Below are 25,855 nucleotides of genomic sequence, written 5' to 3'. Positions count from 1 at the left end.
GGTTAGGACATCCCTGGTGGTTAGGACATCCCTGGTGGTTAGGACATCCCTGGTGGTTTAGGACATCCCTGGTGGTTAGGACATCCCTCGTGGTTGACATCCCTGGTGGTTAGGACATCCCTGGTGGTTAGGACATCCCTGGTGGTTTAGGACATCCCTGGTGGTTAGGACATCCCTCATGGTTGACATCCCTGGGGTTAGGACATCCCTGGTGGTTAGGACATCCCTGGTGGTTAGGACATCCCTGGTGGTTTAGGACATCCCTGGTGGTTAGGACATCCCTCGTGGTTGACATCCCTGGTGGTTAGGACATCCCTGGTGGTTAGGACATCCTCATGGTTAGGACACCCCTGGTGGTTAGGACATCCTCATGGTTAGGACATCCCTGGTGGTTAGGACATCCCTGGTGGTTAGGACATCCTCATGGTTAGGACATCCCTGGTGGTTAGGACATCCCTGGTGGTTTAGGACATCCCTGGTGGTTAGGACATCCCTGGTAGTTAGGACATCCCTGGTGGTTAGGACATCCTCATGGTTAGGACATTCCTGGTGGTTAGGACATCCCTGGTGGTTAGGACATCCCTGGGGGTTAGGACATCCCTTGTGGTTAGGACATCCCTGGTGGTTTAGGACATCCCTCATGGTTAGGACATCCTTTGTGGTTTAGGACATCCCTGGTGGTTAGGACATCCCTGGTAGTTAGGACATTCGTAGTCGTTAGGACATTCCTGGTGGTTAGGACATCCCTGGTAGTTGGGACATTCCTGGTGGTTAGGACATCCTCATGGTTAGGACATTCCTGGTGGTTAGGACATCCCTGGTGGTTTAGGACATCCCTCATGGTTAGGACATCCTTTGTGGTTTAGGACATCCCTGGTGGTTAGGACATCCCTTCTGGTTTAGGACTTCCCTGGTGGTTAGGACATCCCTGGTAGTTAGGACATTCCTAGTCATTAGGACATTCCTGGTGGTTAGGACATCCCTGGTGGTTAGGACATCCCTGGTGGTTAGGACATCCCTGGTGGTTGGGACATCCCTGGTGGTTTAGGACATCCCTGGTGGTTAGGACATCCCTCGTGGTTGACATCCCTGGTGGTTAGGACATCCCTCATGGTTGACATCCCTGGGGGTTAGGACATCCCTCGTGGTTAGGACATCCTTTGTGGTTTAGGACATCCCTGGTGGTTAGGACATCCCTGGTAGTTAGGACATTCCTAGTCGTTAGGACATTCCTGGTGGTTAGGACATCCCTGGTAGTTGGGACATTCCTGGTGGTTAGGACATCCCTAGTGGTTTAGGACATCCCTCATGGTTAGGACATCCTTTGTGGTTTAGGACATCCCTGGTGGTTAGGACATTCCAGATGGTTAGGACATCCTGGGTGATGAGGTAGGACATCCTAGGTGGTTATCTTGGTGTAGGATTTATTTCCTGTGTAATAATGAAATTATGGTTTTTGTGTTGTGGGCTGCAGTCACTTATGATGTATTTCACAGTAACAGCATCATCTGCTTTTTTGGAGAAACGCACTTCACAACCTTGGTTTCAAAATACTATTTTTAAAAAATGTGTCTGGTTGCCTTACAAGAAAGCTTTAGGGAGTAACCAAAACAACTGTGGAAATATGGGGATAACCACAAGGGAGGCAATGGGAGAGATCTTAGCCAGGTAGGAAGTCACCAGATGGTGATGAGGGAGTCTGTGTGTTCTCATTGTAGCTCTCCCAAAGTTCTTGTTAAAGTTTCTGAACCTGTTTCCTCACCTCTGAAACTCAGAATTTAAGCAAGGCTGACAGCTCTCGTGTCATGTCCCGGGAACCCCAGGTGTCCTTGCACTGGGGTGGAGGAGGGACAGGGTGGAGGCAGCCACATAAAGCCTCAGAGACTTTCCACATTTGCACACCCCCCACCCCACCCTGCTGAGGTTTAATGAACACGTGGCCTTTTACCTTTTATTTGTTGAAATAGTGCCCCATAATTTCATTTTAATAGAGTTCCCCTCCAGTATTATTTTTAAGTAGGCTCTACACTTCACATTCAGCATGGAGCCCAATGTGGGGCTTGAACTCATGAACCTGCGATCAGGACCTGAGCTGAGACCAAGAGTTGGATGCTGAACAGACTGAGCCTGCAGACGCCCCTGCTCTTCCTTATTTTCAAGTGGAGTCAGTTGATGAACGGGCTTCTCAGGTTCCTTCTATTCTGAGATGCTCACATTTCTCTGCAGTGTGGTGTGGCTCCCTAGGGCTGACCAGGAGCAGTTCAGATGGGGTCTGGTGACCCCAGATCAGTCCCGTGGCGCTGTGGCAGCCACGGGGCAGCTGCTGGCCCCCGGTAATTAGCTGTCCTGGTCGCCAGCTAAGAGTTTTCCTCCCAGGGCCCACTTCCGTCGCCTTGGTGTGGTTGGGGCAGAAGACTGCTTGTTCAGGGACCCGGGACCTGGGCGTGTCTGGTTGAGGGGCGGTGGAGAGAGAAAGCACGAGCGCCCATGGACGGCAGACCACCGTCACCCACATCGCCCCTCCTGAAAGCATAACCCCTAAGTGTGGGTCCCGCAAGTTAAGTGCTAAACACACAGACGTCACATGGCAGAAGCCGGACAGGGGAGCTAACTAGATAAATGGGTGGAGAAGGCCGAGCAGCCACGTTAACGCAGCTGCAGTGGGGGCCCCGGGGACAATATTAGGACTGCCCTTCCGGGAGGGGGTGCAGAGGTGCTCAGGAAGGTCTCAACAGTGGAGACGGGTTGGGTCAGAGGGGGTCCCGTGTACTCCAGGCGCCGAGGAGCTGGGACGGGCCTTTGGGGGTGACTTCTGCAGGAAGCACACGTGTGGGGAGGGGCCTGCTCACGCCCGCCTCATGCCCCATGTCTGTGAGGTTTGTGTGACCCGGTAAGCAGACGGAGCGACCAGCAGGTTCTGTGCCGGGAAGCGCCACGAGCATTCCATTTTCAGAGGCCCTTCTGTGGTGTCTTGGGGGCGAAGAAGGGAAGGGTGGGGCTAGAAAAGGAGAAGCCAGGCAGGAGACCCATAGCGGGAGACCAGTGACCCCGGGGGGCACAGATGCGAGCCTGGACTAGCGCTGGAACTGGAGCCGTGGACAGACGGACACAGGGAATATTTGAGGGTAAAAATAGTTGGTTTCCACGGCCGATTGGGTCAGAAAGTCAAAAGGATCAGCATAAGCGTAACGACCGTGGCCGTCGCTGGGGCTGTTTGTCACATGTCGTAACATGGCCCGCGCTCACGGATGTGGGGCTTGGTGGTGGCAGCGATCCGTCCCGCCCACCGTGCACATGGTTTCTGGTGCTCCTTACATGTGGCACGGGCCCCGCTGGAAGACAGTTGGGCCCCTTTGCAGAAACCTGGGACAGAGTCTACAAGATGGACGCGTGACACGACCTTCATCCCAGCATGCTGCATGTCTGAGTCGGTGGGCGTTCCGTGGGCAACAGCATCCGACAGCCCACGTGAGGGCAGGTGTTAAAAACAGAACAGGCAGTGATCCTCCCTGTGACTTGTTGTGATTTCGCTGCCTCTTCAGGCCTGCAATCCTCGTACACCTGCTTACGGTAAATAGGCTCTTGGTTTTGTCTTTAACTGTAGATTTGTTTTAGCTCATGGCGGTGTAAGAACTGTGAACATAAGGAAACCTAAGTTTATGTTTGTGGTTTTTAGTAAGAGTGATGAAGGGATTTTCGTCAATACTAAGCTGTCGGAGAGTCTTGGCCTTTAACCAGGGGCCACGGCAGCTCAGTCCCGCACGACCTGTCTGGGGAGCCTGTCCTGCCCGGGTCTGAGGGGAGTCCCAGCCCCACCCGTCTACTCACCAGCTCACCCTCCTCCGTTGGCTTCCTGTCACATATCAGGCTTCAAAGGAGACGTTCACCAGACCAGGCCACTTTCCCTTAATTTGTGGACGTATGAATTCCAAAATCTCTTGCGTTTTACTTACAAATTAGTATTTGCGGAAATATATCATTAGCAGGGATACGGATTCTGTAACTTTGCCTAAATAGGCGCTGCTCCAGATAAAACCATGATGTCTAAATAGCACATAAGCATGTGAGAGGCTGCTAAGCTTCTTCCCCCCTCCCGAGCCCTCTGGTTCCTCTAAATCGCTGTCTGTGCCGCCACGACAGACCCCAGCGTGCACTGTGCTTGGCGTATAGAAACAGCTGCCTTCACGCAGCGGCCGAGCAGGGCTCAGAGAGGGCTGCTCCCTTCCGAATGCAACTGCCTCTGAAGACCATGCTAATTGTCAGTAACAACCGCTACCTCTGTTACAAAGGGGACTGAAGGCAAAAATGAGACCCGGACAGTCGAAAGAAGCTACGGACCCTCTGCACTGTCTGGCCCGGGCCCCTAGTCTGTGTGGCCTGGCCCTTCCGATCTGTGTGTCAGGTGCCGAACAGAGCCCCCGCTCCACACCGCGAAGCCTTTTCTGAGCGCTTTAGTTTTCGTTCGGTGTTTTACATTTCTGCCTCTGAATCTTACTTGCTGCTGTTGCCCTGGTCATCTGAGTAGGGGACACAGACACACAGGCCATCGTCCTCCCGATGGCTCTGAGTGTGTGTGCACTTCAGCGTAAGTGAGGTTATTTGATGCCCACACTTGCTGTGTAAGTTGTGTTCTTGCAGCTGGACTGGACACGCGGGTCTGCAGGCTGCACGGTTCGGTGTCTGAAAGTCTGACACCATCTCCCAGTGCGGTGGCCACGGGGGACTAGCGGCCTTGAGGTCTGCGGGGGAGTAAGCGGCTGGTGCACTCTCTCAAGGGAGGGTTGAGAACAAAAGCCAATCCAAGCATGTTGTACCTTAAGGATCTTTGCCTGCGTTTCTTAAATATTAAAAATATTCTTCGGGCAGGTGTCAGATAAGGGGGCAGGTGAGGGTGTGGCCGGTTGCACTGCTGTTCTGCACACCAACCTGCCAGGCTGACGACTCTCAGTGCGGGGTGGGTGGGGCGCCTCTGCCTCTTCTGGAATTGCGGCTTTCTCCTCTGGGCTGCGAACTGCCGGACCTCTGTTGCACGCAGAGGTCGCCCTCCCCACCCAGGGCTGGGTGCGTCTTTCCTCCTGCCCGCAGACGCAGGGCCCTGAACTGCATCCCTGGGGGGCATGTCACTGCACACCCTGTCACCCCGACTGGGAGGAGGACGTGTAGTCTCATGGGACAGTCACAAATCCGCACAGCCACCACCAGAGCAAGCAGGTGCCCTGTGGCGCCCAAACCCCACTAATGCTTTGTGTTCTCGCTCTGTTCCCGTTCTGTTGGTAGGTAACATCTGTTGTTTATTGAGCACCTACTGTGTAACGTTTGTCTAAGTGCAGCGGCAGGAATGAAGGAAGCGGTGGAAAGTCACCTGGGTGAACGTGCAGAGAGCGGCCAGGTCGCTGAGCATCGGTCCCTGGGGCCCCTCAGCCCTCGACCCTGCAAGAGGTCTCATCCCCCTTGTGGTCCTGAGGACATCTGCCCTCCTGTTACCCACTTGTCACCGTCTCCTTAGCCTCTGCTTCACAGGCAGGCACTCCCTGGGGCACAGGTGGGCGCTCCCCTGGGCGTCTTCCTGCCATCCGCCTGAGGAGGCACATCTGGCCTGGCTCGCAGATGCTGGTGGGCAGGAAGCAGCCTGCAGGGCGTGTCTGCGTGCTGCTCGGACGCTGGTCCGAGTCCTGTCCTCACGGCCTTTTCAAGGGCCACTGGCAATCTTTCGGCAACTAAAGAGCATCAGAGGCGTATGTTTCACCAGAAACCTTTAAACCACGGAGCCGATGGGGTGTCTCAGCCGGGCGGGCTGCTCCGTGTAGTCAGCTGTCCCTTTCATTGATCTGCTTCTTGGAACGAACTGACCGGTCGTTTGCCCGGACTGACCAGTCGGAGCGAGTCGGAGCCCCCCGACCAGGCCCCGCGGGTCTGTCAGTGCCGAGTGGCGGCAGGCATTCTGCACCCCGTCACCGCCCGGCTTTGCGGGAGCGCACTTGGGCGCTTTGGCAAAGACGAGAAGGGCCCTTTCCCTCCAAGGGGAGCGGAAGATGCCACTGGGCGCGAGCGTTCAGCTGTTCTGTTTGGAGCTGTGGGTTACATCTGCCAGATACGAAGCGCCAGCTGCCTTGCTGGGTGCGTGTGTGCGCGCCTGTGCACACGCGTGTGGGAGTGCCAGGAGTGACTTGGGGAAGACGGTGGCGAGTGGAGGTTGGGGCGCCGAGCGTTCCAAGACAGGCTCAGGCCAAGAACGCACATCCCCCCGAGCGCCAGCTCTGAGGAGGCCTGCGCTCACCCCCAGCCTGGGAAATGCTCCGATCCATTGGTGCGGATCCAGGGCGGTGGGGTGCACCCCGGAGAAGAGAGCCACCCTGCTGTCCTCAGTGCGTGAGTAGGGGGATAGACGGGCCTGTGCGCTTGAAAGGCTCTACCTGGGTCATCTCAAAGTACAACAATTTAAGAGAAATGTAAAAAGAAATGCTAGTTACTAAAAAAAAAAACGCACACATCCAAAGGAGAAGAGGAGATCTTCCGAGGCATCTGCAAGCAGCCTGGGCCACGGGCGTGGACACGGGAGTCAGAACTGCCCTCAGGAACCAGGGCACAGTTTTCCACAGCGATGAGCGTATTTAAAATCTGTTCATCAATAACGAGGCACAAGAAGACAGCCGTTGCTTTGGCAGGCGGACCTCAGTTTATCACAGTGTGGTTTGTGCTGTATTTCTCACTTATTAGGGGAGGGGGCCCTCGGTAACTTTCCGTCGATGCCTGGTAAAGAGGCTGTGTCCGCCACAGGTGGGGGATGCCGGGGGGCGGAGGGGGCCCAGACTCCCGCCCGTGGGCTCCTCTGATCCGCTCCCTGCGGTGGCAAAGATGTTGGACAGTCCGGGGGTGGGAACTCTGCTTGTGATGACCGAGGCTCCGTCTCAGGCCACTCGGTTGCTGTAACGGCCCCACAGATGGGTGGCTTATTGGCACAGGCTCGTGTTCCGGAGGCCGGACGCTCGAGAACTGGGTGCAGCGTGGTCTGGCGAGGGTCCTCTTCTGGGGCACGGTGTCCTCACCTGGCAGGAGAGGGCGCTCTGGGGTCTTCCTCATAAGGGCACCAGCCCCGTTTACGAAGCCCGATCCTCGTGACCTAATCGCCCCCAAGGCCTCGCCTCCTACTACCTAAAGCTCTGGGTCAGGATTTCAAACATCCAGACCACTCCTGAGGTCCAGGCCGTGGGTCTACTTTTTCTTTCCATTTTTGTAAGTATCCCTGCCCCGGGCGTGCTCAGGAAGCAAATCTGAACCGGGACAGTCGTTTAAGCCAGATGGCGTGGGTGCCAATCCTTGGTGATCCTCGCAGGCGGGCTTCATCTCCCTCCGCTCACTGAAGCCCTCAGGGGCCGATGGGACGAAGGCGAGAGGGCTTCTTGGGTTCACACCACACCTGCCTAAAGGCCCACCACAGAGGCCTTTGCACAGGAGGTGTGCCGTGAGGACGGCAGGGTTCGGGGCGGCACGGGAAGCGCGTCGCCACCCGTGGAGTGAGCACGGGGCGAGAGGGAGCCCCCGCCGTCACGTCACGCGCGTTCGTGCCAGAGCACACTCCCCTTGCGGGGTCTGCCGGCGCTTCTCCGGGCTTCCCGGGACCCGTCCGCCCCGCGGGGCTGCCGTGCGTGGTGGCGCGCAGCCCAGGGCAGGGGGCACAGACCCCCGGCCTCCCCGGGTCTCTGGGGGACCTGGCGAGATCACCTCACGTGGGCTTCAACACCGTCTTCAAAACAGAGGTTGGCAGATTCTGGCCCATGAACCAGCCACCTGCTCTCGTAAATGAAGTTTTATGGGAAATAAGGTTACCAGAAGTACGCGTTTGCCAGGGCTGCGGTAACAGGATGCCAGACTGGGTGGACCGACCAAGAGCAGCTTGTTTTCTCACAACTCGGAAGGCCGGGCGTCCAAAATCACAGCGTTGTCAGCACTGGCTCGTCCTGAGGCCACTCTCCTTGGCGTGTGGGCCTCCCTCTTCTCTGTCCTCACGTGGTCTTTTCTCTGTGTGTCCACGTCTCCTCGGCTCACGAGGACACCAGTCGGATCGGATCAGGGCCCGCTCTGAGCGCCTCATTTTACCGTAATCGCCTCTGCAGAGACCCTATATCCAAGTACAGTCACGTTCCGGTATGTCGGAGTGTAGGGCTTCAGCATTTGAATTTTGGGTTGGCAGGGGACACGATTCAGCCCATGACACCAGATTTAGCAAATTAAAATACAGGACGCCAATTAAGTTAAATTTCACACAAATGGCAGGTTCTGCATAGAATATACTTATCTTAAAAAATTATTTCTTATTCACATGAAATTGTGATTTATCTGGAAATGCCCTTTTATTTTCAGCCCTGATTACAACATAGTTCTCTCTCGTGCACATTTTGCCTCCGTTTTCATGCCGCAGTGACCAAGTTGAATGGCGAAGGCTACCCCAATTCCTTTGAAAGTTCACATGAAAAATTAGCCACCACCTTGGGAAGCAAGAATATGGAACTTGAAATGACTTCTAAGGACCAGGGTTTGCGTTCAGAACCCACAGCGGTGTAATGAGTGTGTGTTAACTTAAAACCTCTGAAGACCCGCCACCGAGGAACTGGGGTAGGGGCGGGGAGTTTACCTTCTCTATCAGTTTCAAGTATATGTCCTCCGGTTTCCCGTAAGCACTTCCTAACGTTCTCTTTCTTTAATGTACGTACTTGGTTTTGACCAACATCGTTGCTTAGGTTTCTCGTCTTGTCCACTGGCGATTATCTCAGTTTCTTTCTCTCTTTATTTCCCTTCTTACTTGCTGTTTTCATTGAAGGTGTTTGTTTAAACTTGTTTTCTGTTGTGATTACTGTGGCATGGATCCCATCCAGCTCTATCCTAACACCTGCTGTGTTCTGACAAAGTAAATACAAGCATTTAAAACCTGAGAAGCCGAAGGGTGTCAACAAATTGGAGGAAATTTAGAGAAAAGCACAGAAATAGTTAAGAAGCTGGAGGATTTTTTTTTTTTTTTTTTTTTTTGCCAGGAAAGTGTAAATGAGCTAAGCGCATTTGCCTTAGCAAAGAGGTGACAGCGGCGGGGAAGAACCACCGCCAAGAATTTTCAGTGTGGCAATCCCAAGGAGAGAATTATTTTAGGTTTGCAGAGCGAATTTAATTACCATGAGAGAAAGGAGCTGATTGACCAGATGTCAATGGAGGAAAAGCCTTCCATGTGAAGTTGGGCTCAGTGGAGAGGTAGGGGGAGAACGAGACCGATGGCCACCCACACCCCAAGACGCAGCAGGAAGTGAGGTCAAGGGTGGGGAAGGAGGGTAATTGTGTGTTGAGAGTGAGCCTACTCACCGTCAGTCCTCGGCGGCCTCCTCTTGGACTTGGCGTCCGTACAGTCGCCCTCCCCTCCCCCCATGCCTGTCTCCACTCCTAATCCCCTTCGAGTGTCTGCTTCTCCCATAATCCTCAGGACGCTGGCCAGGCAGGGCTTGGGAACCTCGTCAGCCACGTCAGAAGTCGCCACGCCACGCTGATTCACCTCCACAGTGGTCATGGGTCCCATCCCAGCCCCTTGACTGCCGACTGCATCTCCAGTGTGGGCCTCAGTCACGGGCAGACGCCTGTCCTCCACCAAGCCCGCTAATTCTGGAAGAAAAAGAGGGTGTGGGGACGGACGGGGAAGGTCTGAGGGACACAGCCCCACCGGGCGTCTGCAGCTCAGGGGTCAGGAGGGTCAAGCAGTGCAGTCAACGTCTCCCCCAGAAGCCACTGGAGACCCACGCACACCAGGGTGTGCTCCACAGGTGTGGCCCGATATTCTCTTTTTAACCAGTGTCTTAAATAGCCGAGTAAGCTGAAGTGTGAGGCAGGAGACACATTTATTGAGGCACCATTGACAGATCGTAATACGGGCACGGCGTGCATGGCAATGACTTGGTATGCCTGTGTGCTCTGGGAGGGTCCCCAAAGCCAGGTTAGTCGTCCGCCCGTCACCTCCGATGGAAGCCCCCAGTTAGGGCTCCCACAAGGACGCGGGCCTGACTGAGGGACGGACGGTTCGCTGCTCTCACCCACTCTTCTTCGCTGCTGGTTGGTTTCTTGATTACTGTCTGTGCATTTTGACTTGAACTTAAGCAGAATTGGGGCAGTTAATACAGAAATGGGAAAACGAACATAAGCTCTTAAAGGGGCGTTTTAAAAGCAAACCTGAGCCCAGATGTGACCACACCCCTTCCAGAACTGCTTCTGTGGGCCCAGACTTGGACGCTTCACATACAGAGTTAGCGGGCAGCGCCTGTCTTTCCTTCAGCGCAGCAATGAGACCGAGGCCCTGGGTGGCCTGGACCCAGTGCGCCCCCACCCCACAGAGGTCCTCACCCCGTGCCCCTCCTAGTCACCTGGGCACTAAGTAAATGAGACTCTTAGGACATGTCTGGTCTCCCTCGACCAGAAGATGGCCTCTGTTTGATGTGCCCTGGTTGCGAAAATCAACTGTCCATAATTATCACGACCCTTTTCTTCAAGGAGCTCACTTGTTCTGAGTTAGTTTTCAGAATGTGCCGGTGTTCCTTTGCAAACATTCTTGTATAATTTTAAAGCAAAGAAGCACCGAGAAGCATCATCCTGCCCTTTGCCATAGTGTTTGTTAACATTATTAATCTGATTTAAGTGGAAATTATCCTTTATATTGCTTCCCACATATACACACTTTTTTCTCTTTAAAACGGAAGGCTATGTACCAAATGCTGTGTTTTCCTTTCCTGCAAAGGCGAATGGGGCTGTTTTAACACAGATTAGTGGAGGTGCAATAGCCGAGCTCTGTAGGTGGTGAGACTCGGTTATCATTTGTATGATTAGTTTCACCTTGTAGCTGTGTCTCCGAAAATGCAATTAACAGTTTCATATTCAGCATAGCTAGCTTTTATTCCTGCCGCATGCGGCGCGACATTTGCATCATAAAAAAAACTAATTGGTAAACACAGTCTTGCCAGCTTCTCTGCAATCCACCCAATTCTCTTCCTGTTAATTGGCTCAGCTCCAACACACACAGGATAGAATTTCAAAGGACGCCGCAGATTGGGACGCCTTGGAGCACTTGTGTTTCACAGAACCGACTCCAAGGAGGCTGGGGAAAATATTTTAAATTAATGCCGAACGCAGGCATCGCTCTGTCCAGGCGTTGCCACGGAAACCATTCTGTCTGCTGATGTGATGGGGGTGCGTGTGTCCACTGGGATCGGTCCCTGATGACCTTCAGAGAGGCGGTGGGCCGCAGGGACCCCCTGCCCCGGGGTGGGGAGGGGGGAGGAGGCCCAGCCGCGGCTCCTGGATCTCCCTTTGTGTCTCCGGCCCACCCCCCCCACCCCCCAGCCCTTCCGAGCGCCTTGCCCCGGCGCCCCGTGTGCGCGCCCAGGGGAGCAGCGCCGCGAGGTCACACATCCCCCTCGAGAGGCCCGAGAGGGCCCCGTCTGGGGACACGGGGAGGCCTGCCCCTTCTCTGCGTCTAAACGTCACGACACAGCCCCTCCCGCGCCTCCCCGCCCAGCCGCCTCCTCTCCGCCTTCCCCTCTTCCGAACACTCAAAATAGGCAGACGGTGCCTTACAGAGAAGCATCGTTTTCCTCGGAGAAAAATCGGTGACCTCCGATTTGCTGCGTTTTGGCTTGAATAAAAAAGTTCTTGGAAGAGGTTATTACCCCTAGAGCGAAGGAAACCGTGCCGTCCGCGCCGGGATCCTGCAGACGCTTCGAGGCGGAAGGGCTGTGTAGACGAGGCTCCATCCAACGGCCAGTCCACGAGACCCACGAGGGAGGGGGTGGAGCTTGTCCCCTGATGTGAATGACGTTTCATTAGCCAGACTGTTTCCCTTCTTGTCCCTCGCCTTCCCTCCTCTCCCTCCCCGCGCCCACCCCCCACCTTGTCCCCCTGGATCCTAGGCTCTGTACCTTTTTATCTCAGTTCCCACCTCTGATGAACAGATGCTTTTATCCAGTGTTTCACATGGGGACTGTCAGACAACTGTAACAGACAGACACATTTATAATCTGTTTTGAACTCCCATAAATAGCTATTTGCTTAACTGACAGAAAATAAATATCTCATATGTTGTCTGCTAGTGGTGAAAAACAGCTCTTTTTAGTTAAAAATTAACAAAACGAGCCACTGGTAAGTAAAGAGAAAATGGCAATGCTTTCTCTAAAATTGGATTCCAAATATGTACATGGTGGGGGGGGGGGGTGGACCAGGAACAGGTATGTGTTTGTACCTGTCCTCAGCAGGTAAGAGTAAAACAAAATGTGAAATGGGGCCAGATTGTGCTGGACACAGAAGTGGGACAGACTTCCAAACTGAGAGCAAGCAGGTGCTTGTGCCTGGGGTGGTGCCCTGCACCTTTCCTTCAACCCTCACCCTAGGGACACATGCTTCGTGCTTCAGTCAAGAGCCCCTGACGCTTTTGCCACAAGTTATCTAAAAGTATCTTGAATTTCTTTTTTTTTTTTAAATCAGGAATTTGTTCATTTAGGATTTTAGGTCACAAACAAAACGAATAAACAGAAAACAATAACAAACGGAGAAAAGGTAACAGAAGATATTATGGCTTAGAGAAGCTCAAAGATAGACAAGGAAGCAATTAGATCCACACGGAACAGGAATGAGGCAAGATTGGCGCCCGGCTGGCCTGCGAGGAAAGGTCAGCTAACCTCCCAGGCTCCTTGGGCCATTGCAGCTAGAATTGTTTTCCTCTGCTCTGCCTAAGCCTCCCTTTTCAATCATCTGCCTTTCTCTGTGGGATTTGCAAGATAAAAGGGAAGAAAAAAGAGAAACAAATGAGAGAGGAAGCAGGGAAGAAAGATATTCTGGAGAGTGCGCTTAAAAATTAGGAACTGAAAGTAAATTTCTGAATTAAAGAAGACTTTGCATCCTTGTTTTGGAGCAAAGGAAAAGATAGACGGATAGAGGTCAAGGACGGTTGATGGGTGAGTGGACGGATGCGCAGAGCATGTTCATGGTGGCCAGCACCCTGCCTAATGGAATGGCATCTTGGCAACTTGCCTAATTTGCTAACAAGGAGACTGGCTGAGAAGAGAAGGCATAAGGTGAGGATTCTGCCCTAGAAATTCAGAGAACAAAGTGTTTTCTTCAAGGAATGTGCTATTCAGCGGATGAGAGCCTTGATGTGAGCAGGAGAAAGCTGGTCCCAGGTATGGGAGGTAGCATTAGTTCTCTTTCATGGCTAGGTTTTTGCCAGTCACGTAGATTATTTCTTCCCATCCAGTGGAGAAACTCTTGGGGAATGACAGACCCAGATCTCCACTGTGAGCATCATGCCTTTTTAAAAAACTTTTATTTATTTTATTTTTTAAATTTACATCCAAGTTAGTTAGCATACAGTGCAACACAGATTTCAGGAGTAGATTCCTTAATGCCCCTTACCCACAAAGCCCATCCCCCCCCCACAACCCTCCAGCAACCCTCTGTTTGTTCTCCATATTTAAGAGTCTCTTATGTTTTCGTCCCCCTCCATTTTTATATTATTTTTGCTTCCCTTTATGTTCATCTGTTTTGTACATTAAAGTCCTCATATGAGTGAAGTCACATATTTGTCTCTCTCTAATTTCGCTTAGCATAATACCCTCCAGTTCCATCCACGTAGTTGCAAATGGCAAGATTTCATTCTTTTTGATTGCTGAGTAATACTCCATTGTATGTATATACTATATCTTCTTTATCTGTTTATCTACCAATGAACATTTGGGCTCTTTCCATACTTTGGCTATTGTCGATAGTGCTGCTATAAACATGGGGGTGAATGTGTCCCTGTATCCCGTGGATAAATACCTAGTAGTGCCATTGCTGGGTCATAGGGTAGTTCTATTTTTAGTTTTTCGAGGAACCTCCATACTGTCTTCCAGAGTGGCTGCACCAGCTTGCATTCCCACCAACAATGCAAAAGAGCTCCTCTTTCTCCGCATCCTTGCCAACATCTGTTGTTGCCTGAGTTGTTAATGTGAGCCATTCTGACAGGTGTGAGGTGATATCTCATTGTGGTTTTGATTTGTATTTCCCTGATGATGAGTGATGTTGAGCATTTTCTCATGTGTCGGTTGGCCATCTGGATGTCTTCTTTGGAGAAGTGTCTATTCATGTCTTCTGCCCATTTCTTCACTGGATTATTTGTTTTTTGGGTGTTGAGTTTGATAAGTTCTTTGTAGATTTTGGATACTAACCCTTTATCTGATATGTCATTTGCAAATATCTTCTCCCATTCTGTCAGTTGCCTTTTAGTTTTGCTGATTGTTTCCTTCGCTGTGCAGACGCTTTTTATTTTGATGAGGTCCCAGTAGTTCATTTTTGCTTCTGTTTCCCTTGCCTCCGGAGACGTGTTGAGTAAGAAGGTGCTGTGGCAGAGGTCAAAGAGGTTTTTGCCTGCTTTCTTCTCAAGGATTTTGATGGCTTCCTGTCTTACATTTAGGTCTTTCATCCATTTTGAGTTTATTTTTGTGTCTGGTGTAAGAAAGTGGTCCAGGTTCATTCTTCTGCATGTCGCTGTCCAGTTTTCCCAGCACCACGTGCTGAAGAGACTGTCTTTATTCCATTGGATACTCCTTCCTGCTTTGTCAAAGATTAGTTGGCCATACATTTCTGGGTCCGTTTCTGGGTTCTCTATTCTGTTCCATTGGTCTGAGTATCTGTTTTTGTGCCAGTACCATACTGTCTTGATGATTACAGCTTTGTAGTATAGCTTGAAGTCTGGGATTGTGATGCCTCCAGCTTTGGTTTTCTTTTTCAAGATTGCTTTGGCTATTTGGGGTCTTTTCTGGTTCCATACAAATGTTAGGATTGTTTTTTCTAGCTCTGTGAAGAATGCTGGTGTTATTTTGATAGTATTGCATCGAATGTGTAGGTTGCTTTGGGTAATACTCACATTTTAACAATATTTGTTCTTTCGATTCAGGAGCATGGAATGTTTTTCCATTTTTTGGTGTGTCTTCTTCATTTCTTTCATAAGTTTTCTATAGTTTTCAGTGTATAGATTTCCCACCTCTTTGGTTAGAGTTATTCCTAGGTATTTTATGGTTTTTGGTGCAATTGTCAATGGGATCTATTCCTTGATTTCTCTTTGTGTTGCTTCATTGTTGGTGTATAGGAATGCAACCGATTTCTGTGCATTGATTTTATATCCTGCCACTTTGCTGAATTCATGAATCACTTCTAGAAGTTTTTTGGTGGAATCTTTTGGGTTTTCCATATAGAGTATCCTGTCATCTGTGAAGAGTGAAAGTCTGTCCTCCTCCTGGCCAATTTGGGTGCCTTTTATTTCTTTGTGTTGTCTGACTGCTGAGGCCAAGAGTTCCAATACTATGCTGAATAACAATGGCAAGAGTGGACATCCCTGTCTTGTCCCTGACCTTAGGGGGAAGGCTCTCAGTTTTTTCCCATTGAGGATGATATTAGCAGTGGGTCTTTCATATATGGCTTTTATGATCTCAAGGTATGCTCCTTCTATCCCTACTTTCTTGAGGGTTTTTATTAAGAAAGGATGCTGTATTTTGTCAAATGCTTTCTCTGCATCTATTGAGGGGATCATGTGGTTCTTGTCCTTTCTTTTATTGATGTGATGAATCACAACGATTGTTTTGCAGATATTGAACCAGCCCTGCATCCCAGGTATAAATCCCACTTGGTCATGGTGAATAATTTTTTTAATGTATTGTTGGATCTGGTTGGCTAATATCTTGTTGAGGATTTTTGTATCCGTGTTCATCAGGGAAATTGGTCTATAGTTCTCCTTTTTAGTGGGGTCTTTGTCTGGTTTTGGAATCAAGGTAATGCTGGCTTCATAGCAAGAGTTTGGAAGTTTTCCTTCCATTTCTATTTTTTGGAACAGGTTCAAGAGAATAGGTGTTAACTCTTCCTTAAATATTTGGTAGAATTCCACTGAAAAGCCATCTGGTCCTGGACTCTTGTTTTTGGGGAGATTTTTTTTTACTACTAATTCAATTTCTTTACTGGTTTTGGGTCTGTTCGAATTTTCTATTTCTTCCTGTTTCAGTTTTGGTAATGTATATGTCTCTAGGAATTTGTCAATTTCTTCCAGATTGCCCATTTTATTGATGTATAATTGCTCATAATATTCTCTTATTGTTGTTTTTATTTCTGATGTGTTGATTGTGATCTCTCCTCTTTCATTCTTGCTTTTATTTATTTGGGTCCTTTCCTTTTTCTTTTTGATCAAACTGGTTTATCAATTTTGTTAATTCTTTCAAAGATCCAGCTTCTGGTTTCATTGATCTGTTCTACTGTTTTTTTGGTTTCAATAGCATTGATTTTTGCTTCAATCTTTATTATTTCCTGTCTTCTCCTGGTTTGGGGTTTTATTTGCTGTTTTTTTCCCAGTTCTTTAAGGTGTAAGATTAGGTTGTGTATCTGAGATCTTTCTTCCTTCTTTAGGAAGACCTGGATTGCTATGTACGTTCATCTTATGACTGCCTTTGCTGCGTCCCAGAGGTTTTGGGTTGTGGTGTTATCATTTTCATTGGCTTCCATGTACTTTTTAATTTCCTCTTTAACTTCTTGGTTAGCCCATTCATTCTTTAATAGGATGTTCTTTGGTCTCCAAGTATTTGCTACCTTTCCAAATTTTTTTCTTGTGGTTGATTTTGAGTTTCATAGCTTGGTCTGAAAAATATGCATGGTATGATCTAGATCTTTTTGTACTTGTTGAGGGCTGATTTGTGCCCTAGTATGTGATCTGTTCTAGAGAACATTCCATGTACACTGGAGAATAATGTATATTCTGCTGCTTTAGGATGAAATGCTCTGAATATATCTGTTAAGTCCATCTGGTCCAGTGTGTCATCCAAAGCCATTGTTTTCTTGTTGATTTTCTGTTTAGATGATCTGTCCATTGTTGTAAGTGGGGTGTTGAAGTCCCCTACTACTATGGTATTATTTTCAGTGAGTTTCTTTATGTTTGTGATTAATTGATTTATATATTTTGGGGCTTTCACATTTGGAGCATAAATGTTTACAATTGTTAAGTCTCCTTAATTATAATATAATGCCCTTCTTCATCTCTTGTTACATTCTTTATTTTGAAGTCTAGATTGTCTAAGTATGGCTACTCTGGCTTTCTTTTGTCGACCATTAGCATGATAGATGGTTTTCCATCCCCTTACTTTCAATCTAAAGGTGTTGTTAGGTCTAAAGTGGGTCTCTTATAAACAGCATATAGATGGACCTTGTTTTCTTATCCATTCTGTTACCCTATATCTTTTGATTGGAGCATTTAGTCCATTAACGTTTAGAGTGAGTACTGAAAGATATGAGTTTATTGTCATTATGTTTCTTGTAGAGTTGGAGTTTCTGGTGGTGTTCTCTGGTCCCTTCTAGTCTTTGTTGCTTTGGGCCTTTTTTTTTTTTTTTTTTTTTTTTGTCTTTTCTCCCTTCAGAGAGTCCCCCTTAAAATTTCTTGCAGGGCTGGTTTAGTAGTAACAGACTCCTTTAATTTTTGTTTGTCTTGGAAACTTTTAATTTCTCCTATTTAAAAAAAAATTTTTTTAATATTTATTTATTTTTGAGAGAGAGACAGAGAGAGGGACAGAGCATGAGCAGGGGAGAGGCAGAGAGAGGAAGACACAGAATCTGGAGCAGGTTACAGGCTCTGAGCTGTCAGCACAGAGCCTGACATGGGGCTCAAACTCACTGCAAGACCATGACCTGGGCTGAAGTCAGACGCTCAAACAACCGAGCAACCCAGGCGCCCCATATGTCTCCTTCTATTTTTAATGACAGGCTTGTTAGATAAAGAATTCTTTGATGCATATTTTTCTGATTCAGCACATTGAATATATCCTGTCACTCCTTTCTGGCCTGCCATGTATCTGTGGATAGGTCTGCTGCAAACCTGATCTGTCTTCCCTTGTAGGTTAAGGACTTTTTTCCCTTGCTGCTTTCATGATTCTTTCCTTGCCTGAGTATTTTGTAAATTTGACTATGATATGCCCTGTTGATGGTTGGTTTTTGTTGAATCTTATGGGAGTTTTCTGTGCTTCCTGGATTTTGATGTCTGTATCTTTCCCCAGGTTAGACAACTTTTCTGCTATGATTTGCTCACATAACCCTTCTACCCCTTTTTCTGTCTCTTCATCTTCTGGGACCCCTATGATTCTGATATTGTTCCTTTTTAATGAGTCACTGAGTTCTCTAATTCTTAAATCGTGCTCTTTTGCCTTAGTCTCCCTCTTATTTTTTGGGGCGGGGGGGCGGTCATTATTCTCCATAAGTTTGTCCTCTGTATCACTGATTCGCTGCTCTGCCTCATCCATCCTTGCTGCCGTGGCATCTATTCGGGATTGCATCTCAGTTATAACATTTTTTATTTTGTCCTGACTAGTTTTTACTTCTTTTATCTCCACAGAGAGGGATTCTAATCTATTTTTGACCCCAACTAGTATCATTGCTATCATGATTCTAAATTCTGGTTCAGACATCTTGCTATGTTGATTAAGTCCCTGGCTGTCATTTCTTCTTGCTCTTTCTTTTGGGGTGAATTCCTTTGTTTCGTCATTTTGAAGGAGAAAAGGAATTGATAAGGTAAAAAAAATTAAAATTAAAAAATTAAAAACAACACACACACATAAAATCAAATAAATGATCCTAGATTCTAGGTGTGTTTTGGTCTGGCTATTGAAAGGAGCTTAATAGATTAGAGAAAAAAGAAAAAAGAAAGAAAACGTTTGAAAATTTGAGAAAATGAATACAATGAAATAGAATAAAATGAAATGATGGAACTAAAATAGAATTTGAAAAATTTACAAACAGTAAAAAATATAGTAGAAAAAATAAAGAAAATATTTTTAATAAAAATTGAAACTAGGGGCATCTGGGTGGCTCAGTTGGTTAAGCGTCCGACTTTGGCTCAGGTCATGATCTTGCAGTTCGTGGGTTCAAGCCCTGCATCGGGCCCTGTGCTGACAGCTCAGAGCCTGAAGCCTGCTTTGGATCTGTGTCTCCTTCTCTCTCTGCCCTTTCCCTGCTTTGCCCTCTCTCTGTCTCTCAAAAATAAATGAACATTAAAAAAAATTTTTAAATAAAAATTGAAAATAAAAATATTTTTTTCTCTTTCTGTACTCAAGAAAAAGAAAAAACAAGGAAAAGAAAAAGAAAAAAGAAAATTGAACAGATTGATCAGTGAACAGACTGAAATACAATTGAAATTACATTGGTTTCCCCTAGAAGTCAAACTATGAAGCACTGTATAATCCGTAAACTAAGCAGGTGGAGAGATTTGTGTTGTTCCTGAAGAGTGAGGTTGGCCCAGTTGGGCGGGGCTTAGTGTAATGGTTCTGTTCTCCACTAGATGGCGCTGCTTAGCTTACTGGGATGGATTGTTGTGGCACTTTTAGGTGTGTATGCTGTGTGGGAGGTGTGAAAATGGCGTCACCCAGCTACCCAGTCTCTAGTATTGGAACTCTGTGCTCTCCCCGACCAGCAATTGTGCACCCATCCTTTGTCTCTGGCTTCCGTCCACTGTCTGTGACCGAACCATCAGGTTGCCAGGTGGCACCTCCCTCCTAAGTTTTATCTCAAATGCAGCTGTGTTTCCCAACCCCTCACTTCTAGAGGACTGTGACTTTGACCCGTCCTGCCCCTCTGTGGGAAGGTCTCACCAAGCAATGTCTGGATGCCAGCTACACCCAGGAATGTTCGCAGGACTGTGCTGCTGCTGATGCTCAGTGACTGCGGCCGGGTGCCAGCCCTCCCCAGAAAAGATTCACACAATTGTGTAGCAGCAGCGTTTCAGGGATTATGGAAAGTCACAACACACGTCTGGCACCAGGCTTCACCTTTAATGACCTTGTTCTAGCACCAGCAAATGTGGTGGTTCTCCAGGGTCTGCTGGGACTGGGTGGCCACAGAGCCTCTACCAAATGCTTTTCCAGCAGTGGAACTGCTTCTCCCGTGTAATTCTCCTGAATCCCCTGGGAGATTCGCCCGAGGATCTCCCAGACCCCACTCTGCTCCTGGGGATTTGCCTTTCCCACCAGAACACCGCCAGGTATCGAGCTGCAGAGTTTCAGACTCTGTGATCCCTGTTTATAAAGTCTTAATGGAATTTAAACCCTCTCCTTTCTCCCTTTTTAGTTCAGTCTCTGCAGCTGTTTCCACTTTTCTGCTTTCTCTCCAGCTGCTTTTGTTGGGGGGGGGTGCTTTTCCCAAACTCTCCGACCCCCCTCCATCTCCATCCTTTCTCCACAAGCAAAAATGGCTCCCTGCCCTCCGCGGCTTCTCTGTCCCCCGTTCACCTCTCCGCACCACGTACCTGCTAAATTCTGTGGTTCAGGTTGTGCAGATTGTTGTTTTAATCCTCCAATCAGTTTTCTAGGTGTGCAGGATGGTTTAGTGTTGATCTGCCTATATTTCATGGACGTGAGACACAAAAAAAACTTCCATGCTTTTCTGCCATCTTGGCTCTTCCTCCACATCATGCCTTTTGATGGCGGGTTGAAAACGCAGGTGGTGACGAACAGGAAGCACCCCAGATGGGCATTTTCTTCTGATTCTTATAGGTGTAGGTGCTCCTTCTCAATTATGTGCGAGAGGACAAATGTAAACACGCCTGGAACACATCTGTGAGGGAAGGTGGGCACGCACACTGTCCTCTCCGATGGCTATGGATTGAATGTTTGCTGTTGAAACCCAATATCCCAATATGATGATCCTAGGAGGTGTGGCCTTTGGGAGGTGATTAGGCCACAAGGGTGGAGCTGTCGTCATGGGATCAGTGTCCTTATAAGAGAGGAAGAGACACAAGCCCTTTGTCTCTCCCCCAAGTGAGGACACAGTGAGAGGACGATCACCTCCCTGCAAGCCAGGAAGAGGGTCGTCAATAAACCAGCTTCCAAATTTCACATGAGAGAGAAATCTGCTGTGTTGTTCAAGCTATTGTGGTTTGACTGTTCCCTGCTACACGCAGCTGAAGCGAATCTAGCAGAGATGGACCACACGCACCTGTAGCCTCGGTTGGATGTAAATGGAACCCTGCTCACCCACCCTGAGTCAATGGTGTACTTTTAGAAAATCCCCCTTTTACATTTTGTGAATCTTGGTAATTCCTCCCTACAGATTTGTTACCCCTTACTTTAAAATCTTTCACTATGGATTATTAGACATAGATGCTTTTATTTGAAACAGTGCTGTTATGGGAGCTTCCCCGAGTCTGCTCCCGACTCACCGGTGTGAGGTCACGCCTCGAGTGTCGTCTGGACACGCTACGTGATTAGGCACTGCGTATGGTATATGCGTGCATTCTTTCTTCCTTGGATCCTGCCGTGTATTCATTTAGCCACTTAGCAGAATTTTTAAACGTCTTCTCTGCGAAAAGTGTGCATTAAACACAGTGAAAAAGTACCCGAATAAATGAGCTGTAGGCCCTGCCCTCTGTACACCTATAACCTATTAGGGAAGGTTCTAGAAAGGGGACACTTATCTAATATATGATGAATAACCATATATAAAACAGAAATAGGAGTGACTTTCATTGCAATCTTGAAGTCATCCACAAGCAATAAAAAGCTTTTATTCTTTGTCCCAGATTTAGTCTGAAGTCCTTGATAAATTATTTCACTTCACATTATTGCCTCCAAGTTCATCCATGCTGGCATGAATGACAGGATTTCCTTTTTTAAGGATAAGTAATATTCCATTGTATATGTGCCACATTTTCTTTATCCGTTCATGCGGAGATAGACACTTGGGTTCTTTCCATGGCCCATTTACTGTGAATAACAGTAAGCACAGGGAGAGCAGACACCCCCTTGATAACGATTTTATTTCCTTAGGGCAAACACCCAGAAATGGGATTTCTGCATAATTTTACTGTTAATGTTTTGAGGAACCTCCATATTTCCTTCCATAATGGCTGTACCAATTTTCATTCCCACCAGTGGTGTGCCAGGGTCCCTTTTTCTCCACACCCTTGCCACAGTCAAACTGCTGGCCCCTGGCCTGAGCTGTGTCACCAGCATTAGCTTGGAGGGTAAGTTCCCATAAGCAACAAAGCAGACAAACCGCAAGGTGTGGTTCCTACTTCCATTTTTGTTTCGGTGTTCTGTGATTTCCTTCCTTTCTTTGCCACGTCTCTTTGTGAACCCAAGTATCCTTGTGTTCTGAGTTTCATTCATGCACTTTTCCTTTGTTGAGTGCAGTTGTCTTCGTTTTGAGGACAATCTGACGGTCATTCAAGCTGGAGTGGAGCCAAACAGGTGTGCATCTTTGATTTAGGACATTGGTACTTTTAAAAGCCATTTACAATAAAGGGTTTCAAAACAGAGATAACAGACAAGAGGCTTCTAGTGGGAACTAAGGCCGTGTCCTTCTGTGGATCCCCCTTCCCTGTACAATCTGATCTACTCGGGACTAAGACCGTGTCCTTCTGTGGACCCCCCTTCCCTGTACAATCTGATCTACTCGGGACTAAGACCGTGTCCTTCTGTGGACCCCCCTTCCCTGTCCGTCCTGGAGAAGCAGAGGCATATTTCGTTTTCTTGAGCAATGACATGCAGGTGGGGCTCCGATTGGTGAAGACACCACGGAGAGCCTGTAGTGACCACTGGTCATTTTCAAGGAGGCCGTGATCTCATCTGTGTTCATAAATTGGTGAACCTCTAAAATTTTCTGTGGTTAGAAGTGATTTTTTCTTGAAGCAGAAAGATGTTCTTAAAGTGGGGTATCCTTCCACTTTCACATCCGGGACCACCCGGAGGACAGGGGTGACTGTCCTCCTCGTCTCAACAGTGTCTAAGTCCTTTGCTGTGGCACCAAAGATCACCTGCTAATATTTGAAACGGGGACTCGGAGGCATCAGGAATAGCTGAGTGTTTGTTCTTTCTGCTCCACTTAAGGCAGCAGAGAAATAGCAATTAAGCAATATTTAAAAAACAAACTTCAATTTAAAGTTTATAAAACCTCTCAGATGGGCACTTACGTGGCTCTGTCGAACACTGATTTAAAGAACTTTTACCTAACTGACGCTAAATAAATGAGGGGCTAATTGTCTAAAACTTGAATTTTCCCATGGTTCTCAATATTTGTGAAACTCATGGTTGACCTGAGTCGCTGTGAAGAGGAGCCAGCTCCTAGAAGCTGGTGGGCAGGAGCTTCCCGGTTGTACGTGAATCTTCCATGCAAGGCTCTACCCTGAGCCTTCACCTGAACTATACACCCTGGGATTCTACCCCTTCAAGTGCAGAAAAGATGTCGTGTGTGTGACCGACCGGGAACCCTCCAGTGCTGTTAGGCTTTCAGCGGAGGTTAGTGTATCTGTGGACCCACCCTGGGCTCATCAGAAGCACGGACTAAGTGCTGAACTGCAGGGTGGAGGCAGGCGGGCCACCGGACCTTCTGGTCTCATGGAGAAGACGGGCGTCCTTTTCAAGCCCTACCGAGACTCGGCCGTGTGCCCGCCGGGATGCCGCCGAGCACAGGGCTGTTCTTACACGCCCGTGCCACCCTACCACACCTGGACTTGGGGACGAAGGTGTGAACAGGAGGGTGCTCGCAGCAGTGTGGGGGCGCAGGGAACGGAGACGAGGGGGTCCGGAGCCCACGGGCGTCGAGCCGTTGTCAAGGACAGCTGTGCAGAAAGGAGAGGGCGTCCCAGCAGGACGAGCCGGTGCAGAAGTCGAGGTCAGAAAAGGGCGTGGTGAATTCTAGAAGTGGGGTCACATAAGTAGAGAAAGTGAAAATCAAGGAAGTGTCAGATGTGTAATGAGGGTGCAGTCACAATGCTCATAATTCCAGACTGAAATTCAGGTGCAATTCCCGACGTGGCCTTCTGTGGTCTCCCGTGCAAGGTTTCAGGCGAGAGCTCTGGGCTACTCTGTGCCAGCTTAGACCTGTACCTGGGCAGACCCTAGACGGAGGAGGGACAGGGTTTCTGGGGTGCAGCATGGGTGCCTCGGGGACGGCCGGGGTCCTGAGCAAAGGTGCTCTCCGGCCACAAGTTAATCGTGTCCTGACTCTCGATGGTGATGTCATTGAGACTCAAACCATGATGTCATGGTTTTTACATCAGTGGGAAGACTTGATTCATCTAAGACCTTTGGTTAAGAATGTCCCATCAGGGGGCGCCTGGGTGGCTCAGTCGGTTAAGCGGCCAACTTCGGCTCAGGTCACGATCTTGCGGTCTGTGAGTTCGAGCCCCGCGTCGGGCTCTGTGTGAACAGCCTGGAGCCTGCTTTGCATTCTGTGTCTCCCCCTCTCTCTGCCCCTCCCCTGCCCACACTCTGTGTCTGTCTCTCAATAATAAATAAACATTAAAAAAATTTTTTTAATGTCCCGTCAGTTATTGTTAATAATTGTGGAAACCTCCTCATTGGAAACTTGTTTATCTGTTATATTTTCCGTGTGCCGTTACTCCAAATCACACGCTCCACTATGTCCCTCTCATGGGTTCCACTGCCTAATGCTGAACCAACTTTGTTTGCATTTGAAATAAAATAGTAACTTTCTCCTGGGTAACAGCAAATAGCTCTCTAGAATGGAGACTGCTTGGGGTACCTGGGAGACTGCTGGGGTACCTTGGGGTACCCGCGTGGGGCTCTGAGCTGTCAGCACAGAGCCTGGAGCCTGCTTCGGGTTCTGTGTCTCCCTCTCTCTCTGCCCCTTCCCTGCTCACGCTGGGTCTTTCTCTGTCTCTCAAAAATAAATAAATGTTAAAAACATTAGAACGGAGACTGCTTTGGGGAAATCCCTCGTTGGCACTGAACTCAGGTGAGTGGTGGCCACTAATAGGGTGCACGGTGTGTGGCTGTGCCTCTGGAACACTAGACTGTAAGTTAGGTAGACAAATGTGGTGACTAATGAAGGTATTTTTAAGTCCAGCCTGGAGAGAGTGGTTAGAAAGTGTCTGCAATACCACACTCTGTGTGAGTCCCTCCAGGAGGCTCGTCCAGACTGGGACGGAACGTCGTGGGCACCGAGTCCGAGGGCGCCTGGGGCAGGCTGGCTGCGGGCTGCTGCTCTGAGCGTGGGGAGGGCCCCGGGCTGGCCGGACGGGTCTGCGAGCACCAGCCTCCCAGCGACTTTGGGGTCAATAAGAGGCACCTGCAAACTCAGGTAAAAGGAGAAGGTCTATGTCTCCAACTCCAGAAAAAGGTCGAAGGCGTCGGCATTGGTGACGACTCACTGATCATCACAAATATTTGCTTATCACACTTCCTGGCACATGTACTTAACAGTAAAAACAGCTTACGATGCACAGACCACGAGAGACACGCGCCGGGAAGAGAACACAGAAGTAAACGTTTACGGAGGCATTGTCTAAATCCCAAACATCTGTTAAGTGCCCACCACGTGCCAGTGCGCAAAGATAAATAAAGAGGCCGTGGCTTTGCAGCCCTCATGGCCCTAAGTGGAGACAGATCAACTCTGCGTGGAGGGTGGTGGGCTATTTTTCTTCTTTTAAAACAATGTTCTCTGTTGCTGTGGTGCAACTTGTAAAATAAATAAAAATCCTAAACCTTTTTCTGAGGGGCGCCTGGGTGGCCCAGTGGGTTCAGCGTCTGACTTCGGCTCAGGTCACGATCTCGCGGTCCGTGGGTTGGAGCCCCGCGTCGGGCTCTGTGCTGACAGCTCGGAGCCCGGAGCCCGCTTCGGATTCTGTGTCTCCCCCTCTCTCTGCCCCTCCCCTGCACGGGGGGACTCTGCACGCACCCGGACACCCCATGCTCTGAACGTCTTTCCCTGCTGGTGTCTTCTCCCCGTGTCCCCCTGCCTCACGTCTCCGTGACCGCTGGGTTGTTTTAATCCTTTTGCCGGGTACGTAAGGCCCTTCTTGATTGGGAGTATCACC

General features: G+C 49.0%; 1 protein-coding gene and 1 long non-coding RNA gene across 8 annotated transcripts in view; one reads left to right on the top strand and one right to left on the bottom strand.

The window, feature by feature from the left end:
* PTPRN2 (protein tyrosine phosphatase receptor type N2) overlaps positions 1-25,855 on the top strand; it is an 803,411-nt gene that overhangs the window by 423,840 nt on the left and 353,716 nt on the right. The gene's annotated exons all lie outside the window — the stretch shown is intronic.
* Positions 10,902-11,788, bottom strand: LOC125930346 (uncharacterized). Its single transcript, XR_007460163.1, has 2 exons — positions 11,602-11,788; positions 10,902-11,122 (listed from the first exon to the last, which is right to left on the bottom strand). It is a non-coding gene; the product is annotated as an uncharacterized LOC125930346 (long non-coding RNA).

This window comes from Panthera uncia, chromosome A2 (genome assembly GCF_023721935.1).
Source record: "Panthera uncia isolate 11264 chromosome A2, Puncia_PCG_1.0, whole genome shotgun sequence".
In the NCBI taxonomy this organism is placed as follows: Eukaryota; Metazoa; Chordata; class Mammalia; order Carnivora; family Felidae; genus Panthera; species Panthera uncia.
The sequence above is the reverse complement of the archived record's forward strand: the minus strand, read 5'-3'. Positions and strand labels throughout refer to the sequence as shown.